This window comes from Drosophila suzukii, chromosome 3 (assembly GCF_043229965.1).
Source record: "Drosophila suzukii chromosome 3, CBGP_Dsuzu_IsoJpt1.0, whole genome shotgun sequence".
In the NCBI taxonomy this organism is placed as follows: domain Eukaryota; kingdom Metazoa; phylum Arthropoda; class Insecta; order Diptera; family Drosophilidae; genus Drosophila; species Drosophila suzukii.
In genome coordinates, this window is record NC_092082.1 from 19,363,336 (window position 1) to 19,376,148 (window position 12,813).

Genomic DNA, 12,813 nt, shown 5'->3' on the forward strand with positions numbered 1-12,813 from the left:
TAATTAATTCCTGTATCTTAAGTAATTTAAATTTTATTGAAAAACAAAAGAGCTTTTAGTTTTTATGTGTTTTAGTTTCACACAATATATTTTTAGCAGTGCACTCATCTTTACTCCTGCGTCCCATTGTATTTGTTTTGGCTTGTGGGTTTTGTTGTAGTTTTTATAATGACTTGCAACTGTGGGCTGCTTTTTCAGTTTTTTGTTTGTGCTATGTTGATTGAATGCGCTTTGTTAGTTTGGGGACCCTTTTGTTGGTTTTTGTTCATTTGCTGTGATTAGTTAGCGGGCTTATGAAAATGTTGAATAAGTTAATACTATTTTGGGAGATTGGTTTTTAAACAAATTAGAGGCTTTTCACTTAAATGAGTTCTAGACTGCATAAAATTGGTAAACAACTAAGGGATCTCTGTTTGTTTTCATATTAGCTGAATTTTACATGGGAACTTTACACATTTCAAATGGAATCGGTTAATAAAATATTTAAGGGTGTTAAACATACTACATAATTGTCTTTCTGCTGTTATATGTAACCAACCGATTATTCATCAACAATACTAATTCCTGAAATGGCAACTATTCATTTTTATTTAAGCTGCATTAACCCACATTATTCAGTTTCTCGATAACCGCAAAACCGTGTTCATATTTATTAATTAGCGTTCAGCGTTCCCTTTGTCATTTGGCCAATTGCCCGATGTTGGTCTTTTGTGTTTCCACTAAAACAAATTAGCTATGCTGATCAGCTATCGATTTCGTCGACCCAGAGTCGAATCGGTAGCCCGCTTGTTAACCATAGTCACAGCCATTACGCATAAATTTCGACTTGTCTCTGGTTACAACTTGTCTTACAGACCATGCCAACTCATGTTTGTTTCGTGATTCGTGTGTGTTTTTGATAAATTATGTCCATTCTCTAAAGGGAAGCAGGTATATTAGTTTATGGATGACTTACTCACTAAAAACATGATATTGCGATTGATATTTTTTTTCAAAACATAAATTTTTTTTAATATTAAATAATATTGAATTTATATATTTAATCTTCTTATTAATTTTAGTATCATCATACTTGAAGTCATCAACCTTTTTAGTAATTCCTTATTATAATATACAGTTATATGTCTTAAAACTAATCAAGCAATATAATCCAAGTTATGCCTTTAATTTGATACAAAAATATTTAATTAAAAAACGTTACACCTAGTTACATAAAATATGTGTTAATCCACACAAGACATTTCATGCCAAATAATTCTCAATAGCTCATAAAATAACACATAGACCATAATTTTCATTGATTGAATGCTGTAATTAATGTGTTGAAATACTCAACTGCAATTGCAACAAGATCTCTTTGAAATATAGATAAAAAGTGATTGTGTCATTTAAGACCATTCATTATTACAAAATCTACGATCTTGAATTATTTTCAGTTCTTTAAATCCAAAACAGAGTATTCTACATTTGTTTGTTTTTCTTTTTATTTTGGTCTGATAGCTTTGGGTTTTACCATAATATTATATCAATTTGGCTTTTGTGTTAATTTGTGTGCGGATCGGTAAATCATCTTGGGGCGTTAGTTTATTGGCTGCGTTGACTTTTGCTTTGATATCGGCTTTGATTTGATGCCCCTTTTTATGGTGGCCGCAATTATCCAGGCCGTTTTGATGGGCCTCAAATCCCGGTAACTGTGCTTTAATGGGCCCCGTAAATTGTGGGACATTATGACACCAGCAATAATCCCGATTCCATCTGCAGTCCACACCTCAGCATGCATTTCATTATAAATAGGTTAAGATGCTAAATTTACTGGACATAAAAAGCTGAGGAGCAAAGCAGCTCGCACACATATAGCCACATAAACCTTTAAACCTAAACACGCACTTAAGTCATAAAAAAAAAACCAACAACAGCAACTAAGACGAAAAACATGACATTAAATTGCATGAGGTTAAGCAGCGGAGAAGAAAAAGCAGCCGAAGAAGAGGAAAATAATAATATTGTCTATAGAACCCAGCACAGGTGTTCAGTTGCCGCTGCAGCAGCCACACACATAAAAAACCAGCAGAAAAAAACACACAACAAACTTAAAATCAAGTTTTAAAGATTCAACAACGTCGACGGCACTTAAACAGCCCCAACGTTAAAAAGAGATGAAAATATAGACGACAGAGGTCAACACATTATGAGATTCCAGATGGTTCTACCGTCTAAGGATTTAGACCTCTTATTTGTAAGATATAGGGAAAAAAAGATTTCTATGGTTAATTTTCTAGAACTAATAAACTTTCAATAACATAAAGTACTGCGTTTACAGAAATATTATTTTTAAGACAGAATTCAAATCTTAGGATTGGTAATAGATTGTTTGTAATTATTATTTATTTTGGTTATTAGTTATTGGTTAAAATGGGCATTGATAGTGGTGTCCAAAGTATATTAATTTGAAGACCTTTTTTCTATGATTTTTTGAGGGACTTTAAATGACAATATCAAGATCTCAATACATATATTATTATTGATTTTATTATCTATTATTATGATAGTATTATTATACTGACCGCTGCTGTGCCAGGAGCGAGATAGCTAGCAACCTTTAAATGCGGGCCGAGCAGCATCCAAACGTGATGCGATCAAAGGAGTGGTGAGGGGGAATACATAGGGGCAGGGGGACTTGAAGGGGATATAGTAAAGCCAAACCCAAGTCGCGATCGAGCCGTGCAGGCAGCAACTTGTCGAGACTCGCCCCCATACCCTTGGACGGACTCAAGTGCCTGACTGCCTGATTATGATCGGATCGGAGTGGTGTGCTATATGAGCTGCTCCCCCTGCTGCTGCACTCAGAAAAAATATAACATTATGTGGTCCTGGAATTAAGACACTCTTCATATTATATTAAAGAATTGTTAGTACGGGTTAAGGACAAACTGTTTAGTTTCATCTCATTTTTAAATCATTAGGGATGGTAAACTTTTTCGAAATCATCCTTAGAATTAAAGGTGTCATTAAAAACTCAAGTAGAAGAGATTAAAACATGTTTTGATCTAAATTGGTTGAAACTATATCTCTAAAAACCATGCCTTTTAATCTGATGTGATTATTTAGGGGGCAACGAAAATCGAACACATACCAGAAGGTAAATAAAATTAGAAAACCTCTATAAATATAGCAAAATAAAAACTGAAATATTAACTACATATTGCCAATTTATGATTTATTTCCATCATTTTTTACAGTGTAGGCCTGCTGCCGAGGAGTTGGTGCCTGTCTGCGTGTGTAATAAACATAATGATAATGCCCGCCGCTGTCCAAGTGGTTTGGCTGCCTTCTGCAGCTACCGTGGATGTAATTTACACTTACACTGTGGCTCAACGGTTTTTGGGGGGCCAAAGGGGCTGGCACTTCGGTCTTAGAGCCAAAGAAATGACACACTTTGGTAGAACCCACATCCAATAACTGCTAACTGATTCCGTTTGTTTTCCCTGGGCTTTGGTAAACCGTAAACGAACGTGATCGAACGGAAAGCCCTCTGGCGGTCATTAGCCGAAGTTCGGTTAAAAGTAAAAGCCATCTGGCGTTTGAAAATAGGGTTGGAAGTGGGTTTCTTCTGTTCTGGGCTTCGATTTTTGGGAGTGGTTCAAAATAGTAAGCACTCTGTTCGAGGAAAAAGTTTACAAAGGACTCTTATTACTACGCTTATTACTTTCAGTTTGCAGGAAAAGACATTGAAGTTTAGAAGAGTACCCTTAAAAAGCATCGAAACATATGATAACCTCCTGAAAATTTTCGATTCCCTTAGTTTTTAAAGCGTTTAATACAATATATTTGTGTTCTGTACTGTACTCCCCATAAAATAATTGTGCAATCAAATAACTATAGTTTCCCCATTCCCTCAGATTATTAAAGTCATTTCGTTTTGCGCAAAATATGAACCAAACCAGGGCACAAATTAAACCGATATAAGCTACGCCCAATAAAGGAGGCCCTACTAAAAACCTTGATTCGTCCCTTGGGGCACTCAAAGTGGATCGGAACTGAAATGAACCCAGCGAAAAAAGTCGAGAAACCAAGTGGTAACCAAAACCAGCAGCTGAGCACCTCGGGCGGCAGTTAATCAACAGTTTTTATGCAAAACTACAAAAACACACACCACAAACAAAAAAAATCAGAAACCAGAACAGGAAAATGAAAAGCGAGCAATAACCCAGGCAGGCAAAAAAAAAAACGAGGAAAAAAATCAGAAACGCACACCTCAAGCCCCCAAAACAAGTCAATATGATCGATCGTTTGCTTGATTAAGCCTAATTGAAAACGAAAATGCAGAGAGCCAGAGAATCCAAAGCAGCCAAAGCAGCCAAAGAAACCGGAGAGAGCAACTCTATACGATCCGATCCGATACGATCCGCTGTCATGATCACTTGCCTGGTACTTCGGATCGGTCCGGTTCGGTCAGTGGAAATCCGAAATCGGTGGAAACCCACCAGACGGGCCCCACTACCCACACTGCCACAACTTACTACAAGAATTTTGAAATCAAAACAAAAACGTAAAAGATCAACGCACAAAAAGAGCGCGCCACTGAATTTTGGCGGGAGACTACTGTACCGCTCGATCGGCGAGAATCAGATGAACAAAACAAACCGACAAAACCGGAGGAGCCTGTAGTCTGTAGTAGGCGTATCCAGTATCCACTCCGATTGCATTCGTGTGGCGTGTGTAGAAGATCGAGAAGAACAACAAAATCAAAAAGCAAACTGGTTGAAGAGCGCCAAGCTCGGAAGATTTACTTCTCCGAGATTTTCCTAAGAGCACGGAGTTTTCTCTGGGTTGCGATAAGAGATCGGTGAAGAGACCCCAAGAGCACCGAAGAGAGTGCCACATCAGTGTTGTCGTGCTGCAGGTGGATAGGCAAAGAACCAGATATCATAACATATTTCAGACACTTTTGAAATACCTTTACCATCGATATTTTGGGGAAATTTAAGAATAACATTTGAGTTTAAAATAAATAAAGTAATACATGTTCTAGTTCTAGTTATGGGATTGTAAAACATCAAACAAAATATTCTTTGTTTTTAATAACTTACAACTTTAACAAAACATTTTTAAAGTATTGACTGAGTTCTATTTGTTTGGACAGTAACTTAGTTGTATTCTATCACTAAAATCTAAAAAAAAAAATCCTTAAATCTTACCAGAGAGACTTTAGTTAAGTAGCTAAATATTATGCTATCTGAAGTTAAATACGTGAGCTAACTATTTTATTTTATCTGTTATTAAAAAGTAAGTGTTGAAGAGATAGTTCTATGCCTATTCGATTTCATTACCAAACCTTAACCACCATCAAAGTTCCGGGCAATTAAGGAACCCTAATTAATGGTCAATTAAGTACCTTCAACACATCTGTCAGTTGATAAGAAAACCCCAGTAAAGGAACCTTTAACACTGCCACAATTTTCCGCACATAAGTAACCCTACCGGTTCCATTTCATTTCATTCGGTTTATTCTCCCCCTTTTTTTGGACTCGAGAAAAAAGCGCGCCAAAACGATGCACCTACTGGGGATTTATAGTCCTTCCTATGTTGGGTGCAATAAAACCTGAAAAAAGGAGTGAGAGGAGTGCGGATAAGGTGGAGTAGGGAAAAGGCTGCGTTTCCACTGGGAGAGTGTAATAACCCCAAACGGACCCTCGATCCGTCTCCCTTTCTCTCTCTCTGGCTGAATAAATTTCACAGCAGAAGCGGAAAGGAGAAAACCGAAGAAGAAGGGTAGAGCCAAAAGGAGGAGAACGAGAAGAAAACCAGCAACGTTACTTGTTTCTTGAAGGGTCCACACGATCGCCCCACGACGTCAATTTGCAAGTTCTCCTTGGAGCCACAGAAACTCAGGCTGCAACAGCACAGAACCCACTGATTCGCAGTAGAGAGGGGAGATTGAAAAGAACGCAATCACGGAAAGGGTTTGTAGGTTATAGAACCCTTAAGAGGAACATAAGTTGTAATTCAAAACCTATCACTCGAATATCTAGAGAGTCTGACAAAAACGACCAAAGAATTGGTTATATCTCTAGGAAGAAATACATACATATATCCTTTTGTTGATAACCGTTCGAATTATTATTATAATCTCTATCTTCGCATATCCTTGCACTTCCCAATTTTTACGAAGAGTTCGAAGAATCATTATTTCCCCGACATATCTAGCTTAATATCCTTTTTAACCCATTAAGCTGAAAACAAGTTGTAGTGTGTTTAAAAGTTATATGTCAACCATTCTTAAACTTAAATCATCAATCCCTCTTCGCATATCGATGCACCTCCCAATTTTCACGAAGAGTTCAATGGACCCTCGCAAAGTGCGCAACATTTTGCGGACTGAGTTTGTAGTACGTAAGCCGTGTTCCCCTGTGTTTTGATTTTACGGCACAGATGTTTTATTTGCCACAGCACACACACTCAGCCACAAAAGGTATACAGGAGTGATGGAGCGACCCGAAGAGCGAGCAATCTCATGTTTACCCTGCCGCTGTCTTTCCTCATGATCCTCCACTTCGTGCCTTTTAATGCCTTTAATCCTAGCAAATAATACGAGAGAGAGCTCTAGGACAAGTGTATGGAGGAATACGAAAAGGCTGGATAAACGAGTAGAAAATATTACACCGCTCAAAACACAGGACTTCCGAGAAAATGGATCATACAAATAAATATTTCTAAGCTTAAATATGTTTCAAGACCTCGTACCTCGTTATCTTTACCCACCATACTATTTCCAGTATATGAAGGTTCCAATTTTTATGCAGAATAAAATATTTCATTACTTTCTTCTATACAACGTAAATGCAGGTATTCAAGTCACAAAAGATTAAAAGATCATATATTTGGGACACATTATTATCTATAGGTACTAAATGTGCATGAAAGTATGCTACGATCAGGGGCGGATATTGAGTAAAAAGTGGGGGTGGAACTTTCAGATATCAGATACTTTAAGATTCATTTAATGATATGATATATAAGAAATCCGTAGGACCAATGGTAAATTAAGAGAGAGATAAGGGGTCATATTTTCCAAAGCACACTTTTTTTACTATCCAGATATTAACATATTTTTTCTGATCTTAAATCGGAGTTATATACCTTCCTCAAAAATGTTCTCTGTGCAGACGACTGGCAGAGTCTTGGGGACTCGACCTGGGGACGTGTCTCTGTTTCTGTCCCTGGCATAAAACAGAAAGTGTGCAACACACGCTCTCGAAGCCAAGCAAAAGACTCTGGACGACCGGGCGCGAGGATCGCCATCGCCCGAAGGGGAGGAGGCGAGAACCATGTGGTTGTGGTCCCAACTACGATTGCAGTGAACTTCTAGCCCAGAGTCATTGAACTTGTCCTGGGGTCTAGAGTGACTCTGGCTTCGACTGTGGCTCTACCACGATATCAACACTGGGATCGTCATGATTGTCTTCGGCCGCAAGTATAGTACATCATTATGATCGTGGTTCGTGGCACACACAGAGAAGTGGCTTTGTCCCCAGCTGTACCACACAGAACCACACTCTGAATCCCACTTCTCCGACTTCTATTCCGACTCCTTCGTGGACATAATGAACTTGGGTTTTGGGACTCGAACATACGTACGTACTGCGTACGCAATTTTCAAATCGTGTTTGCCTCATGAGATCGTGGAGCCTCCTCTTGTTGCCCCTGAGATGGGTTCTAGCTGGATAAGTTGAAGGTACACTTTCAGAGGGTACACATTATTTTATTCCTAATAGCTGTCAGGAGATATGACAAAGTGAAATGAATGAATTTTTTGTCTAAAATGCCAAAAAATCTTGAGAGGTTTAAAAACTCTTTGAAAGGTGCCTAAAAGCATGCTACAATATAAATATAGTACTAGAGTCTTATAGTTTTCACAGTTCCATTCTTTGGTACCACGAAAATACTATTTGCGAAACATTTGTACGTATTTAATAGCGTTCTTGACTTTTTAAACAGTTTTTGCTATATTTACTATATTTTTTACCAGGGTATTCAAAGAATCGCTTTGAAAAGACAAAAGTTCTTCCTGGTTTTCTATTTGATTTGGCAACATGCTGTCTTTGTGGCCCATTGTCGTTTGCATGGATATATCCAAAAGGCACGGGTATGGGTGCATATATATATGATAATGATGTTGGTGATCGTGCCACTTTAGCAATGGTTAGGCTACGTAGATCGGGCCGAAAGCCAGACCCCTGGGATGGGTTGAAGAACCTTTTGATTGGTTAACCATACACGACTCTCCGCCCCTTTTCCCCCCCAAAAGTCTGTGGAGCAGTTCTGTGGGCAATCCTGAAGTGGGGTGCGGCGTTGTTGGGGCATTTAACTGTGCCATGTTCCCTGATCCTCTCCAGAAAAAGCCCCCGAAAACCCCTTCTCCTGTGGGCCTGCATGCATAATATTGCCAAGATTTATGCAAAAAATTGATGGCAATTAGTCGTCGTCTTTGGTTCGTTCTTTATCCGACTCTTTGGGCTCTGGTAGGAAACTCTGTTTATTCATTTATATGTACATATAGGCAGTATGTTTGTGCATAATGATTTTCGGTATCAAATTACATTGGTTAGGGTTTTTAGTATGTATTTTACTTGCAGTTTGCTCTTGTCGACGCGGCCGTCCTCTGTCTTCTGTCCCCAGCCTGCTGTCTTCTCCTTCCTGCTTAATTTGATGCGCTCGTGCCGTCTTTCTTTTATTTTCCTTGGGTCCATCCACTGCCAGTCCCCACTATCCCAATCCATTGGATGCTCTGGATCTTTTATAAACTCAGGTTTTCCCTTAAATCGCACTTAATGGCTCTAGACCGAGACGAAATTATTTACTAGCCCAAAATGATTATAATGAGCGCTAATTCTTTAAGCTTGTTTCGCGATGCAAATTGGGGATTCGAATGGGAACTTAGATAAAACCAGGTTCAAGGATTCAAATACTCTTTAAAAAAAATACTAATGATATAATTTTATTGGAGTGAATATTCTCCTTTAATATTCTTTAAATTCTTATTTTAGTTTTAACATCTTAAGTTTGCAAATTAAGCAACTATACGAAAAAAATTTAATTATAGATTTTTTAACAATTCTATTTTTTTGGGATTTCCTATATGAATATCCAAATGTTTTCATTTTCATATAAAACTCTAGTTCTTTAATGGACCCATTACCTACAGCAAAAACTAATAATCCCAAACCATTTAGCCCATTAGAAGCGGGTTTTTTAGAGCTATTGATGGGGGTCTCATTATGCTGATTGCTATTGTCACTGCCAGGCCATAATTCTAATGGTCCTACAGGTGTTCAATAGTAACGGAAAACTCACAAAAGCAAACCCAAAGAAAATCAAAATAAAAAACAAAACCAATGAAGAAACAAAGTGAATACGAAACCCACACAATACAAACAAGCAAACGCACAGATGTGAATAAATCTTTAACCGCAGAGAAACAAAAAACAGCTAGGCCCAACCTGGGGCTTCGACTTCAGATGCTCCTCACCTCATAATACCTCGTTTTCTACACTCTCCATACTTTGCATTTTACCTTAGAATCGTCGTTGTCTTCTTAAGACTTTGCTATGATTTTATATTAAATGCATATTTACTCCTGTACCGATTTTTCCTCTCTTTTGCACCAAATATATATCTTCACCTTTTGCTTATTTTTTGAGAACCCCTAAATTTAGGTTTACCATATACCCTCATAAATTCCATAGCATATAAATTCGTTTTTGCATTTAATTACAAACAGAAAATCTTTATGATTTTACAGTCCTTTTAAAACCACAGTTCAATAATTGAAGGATTTCTAATAAGTTTTTAGTTTAAATAAGTTTTAAAGTATATCTTAGTGTAATTAATACATTTATTTCTCTAATTAAATATATATTTTGCAAATCGTGTTAAGGAGGTTAATATTTCTTGGTATTCAATGATGGTACACTTACAGTTCATTATGAGCATGATAACAAAAGATTTAGTGCATTTAAAAATATCTTTCTAGATCGTAAAATTGTTTGGCATTCTGCCGTAGACTTTTTGGCTAAATATCTATCCCTGATCCGTAGCCAGACTGCATAGATGAAAAAGAACTATAGAACCGATCGCAGAGTTCAATAATAGCAGTAGAAGTAGAGTCCCACAGCTGAGGTTTACAAAACACACAGACACTCGCTGGCACACACACCTTATAGAACAGACGTCCAGCTGTTGTCCCCTTTGAAAGGGAGTAAAAATCGGTGGTTGCAGAAGGGAAATCGGGAGGGGATTTGGAAATGGTGGGGGGATCGCTGTCGCTCAGTCGGACGTCGTAAGCGTGTATGACATGTGAGTTGCACGTTTTGTCGATTTTCAAATTGAGGCAACGTCTCAGCACTCCTTCTCTTTCACCCTGCCTTAGATCTGTCGACTTGGCCTTATCTTTGAAAATTTGGCTATTTTAATAAAGTAAACAGAAAAATGTTGACACAATATAGTTTAGTAAATTACTTTTATTAAATTGGTCCCTGTCTTATTACTGTTTATAGAATTTAAGGGAACATGTTTGGTATAATAAAATTTAATAAACTTTTAGTAAAGTTACATATTGTATGATATTTTAAAACAAATTTTTTTCGGAAACTAACACTTCGAAGTTATATAACAAGATTCTAAAGATATCTCAACATGTTCGAAAACTTAACAAAATTTGACATTTTATCACAATCACCTTTGTAATGATAACAGCTTTATTGGGTATATAAAAAATAAAATACAATTTTAATAAAGTTACAAATTGTATAAAAATGTAAATCAAAATTTGTTTGAGAACTAGTACTACGAAATTAAAAAATTAAAATTGGAAAACATTTTTCCAAGAATTGAACATTATTGTATTGATAAAAGGTATAGCACCCGGTATATACCAGAAAGTACAACCTTTACCTTTTTTTCTATCGATATATTTAGTCCCCCTATCCTTACCTTTTAATAAAGATCGTTAGATGGTCAGGCCTATCTAGTTTTTCCTGTCTCTCTCCGCTTGGCTATCTCTTTCACTCGCCTTTTCCGACTCGTGCAATCAAATTGAGGAGTTTCAGCTGGGCCCCGTAGGTCCGTCTCTGGTCCGGATCCGCCCAAGACCTATGGGTACCTGTCAGTCAAAATGCGTTTTACAACAGTTTTTCTCCTCTTTCTTTTCCCTCCTTCGGTTTCTTTCGTTTCGTTGCCCATTTGGTAACCCGTATCGCTGGTGTGGCTGTAACACGCTTTTATTTTCCCTTTTCAACCTCGAAAATCTATGAGCAATCTATCTTTTGAGTGCACTACCACCAACAACAACAACAATCAATTTCGATTTTTTTTTTTATTTGTTGTCTACTTTTGAGGTTTAATGTGGCTAACAGCGACGAAGATTCAACAACTACTACTGTATGGTAATCCATGACAGTTACCGAGATCTTTATTGTGATCTATGGGTTTTCGCCAGGTGGCTGGGGAGCGGGGGAAATTGGGATACAAGTTTTGGAGGGAACTTATAAGAAAAGATTTGAATAAGGCTAGTTGAATAGAATCGATACCTATATTGTTTATATTAAAAAGTTCAGAAGCAACAAATGAAAAAAAAAATTAAACACCTTTAACAAGACCATTTACAAATCAAAGCTAAAGCTGAATTCAAAAATTAAATAATATTACAATATATTTTAAATTCTACATATGAGAACCTTAGAAGAAGCATATTTTATTATAAGTCTATTTAATTTAGCAATATACCCTCCGTATCCAAACCTAAAGTTAATAATTAAATGAAAACCCAGAAAAATTGTATAATAAAGACATACAATTTTATTCACAAATGTCTGTTTCCATAAAACCGATTGGGATTTAATATGGCTATTGAAAAAAGGATAATATTGAGAGTCCAACTACTTTAATCCTTCTATAATGCACTTCAATGCCCCTTGTTCTGGGCCAAAGAGAACCAATAACCATACGATCATAGGAGGATGGGGATCCACATTCGCTTTTGCCACACAATAAAATGTCATAAATTATACGCTCAAAACAGAGCACAACGCTTGGTCATCATAAAAAATACAAATGAATACATATACATGGGCCACAATAAAGATCCGAATGCAACAACGGACGACGACTGATCATTAATTAATGAACATGATCAACAGAGGCAGAAAAAAGGAGGCAGAAGTGGAAGCAGAAGCAGATGAGTTGTGGCTGGGCCATTAGAATGCAACATGTCGTCGTGGTCGTGTTCGATTGCTCAAAACACAGATATGCATCGCAGCCATCTATCCAACCATCTATATAGACGTACACTGGGAAAAAGCCAATAAATTTTGGACATTGAAGTTTTTAGTATAAGTTTGAACTATTTAAGGCATTTAAAAAGATTTAAACACAGAGAAAACTATCAAAAAAACATTGTTCTTGAATTGAAAACATTGTTCTTGAATTGAGAACATTCATTCTTTAAAACCGTGTATGTACATTTTGGTATCATTATAAGAATGAAATGGTGAGAAGAGAAAAGTCAAATTAAGTTTATTTAACAACTTTTTGATAAATATACACTAAGGACTGAACTAATAGTTTATTTGTTCTTAAATACCGCAAATTTAACTTGATTCGAGCAAAATAATAACATCTTCAACTTAAAAATGTCGTTCTAGTTTTAAGAACATTTTAAACTCAGATGAGAACGTCAGAATTTTCTCTGTAAAGCTACAATTTTTTCAATTTTCAATTTTTTCAAAAGAAATTAAAAATGTTTTTATATATAAA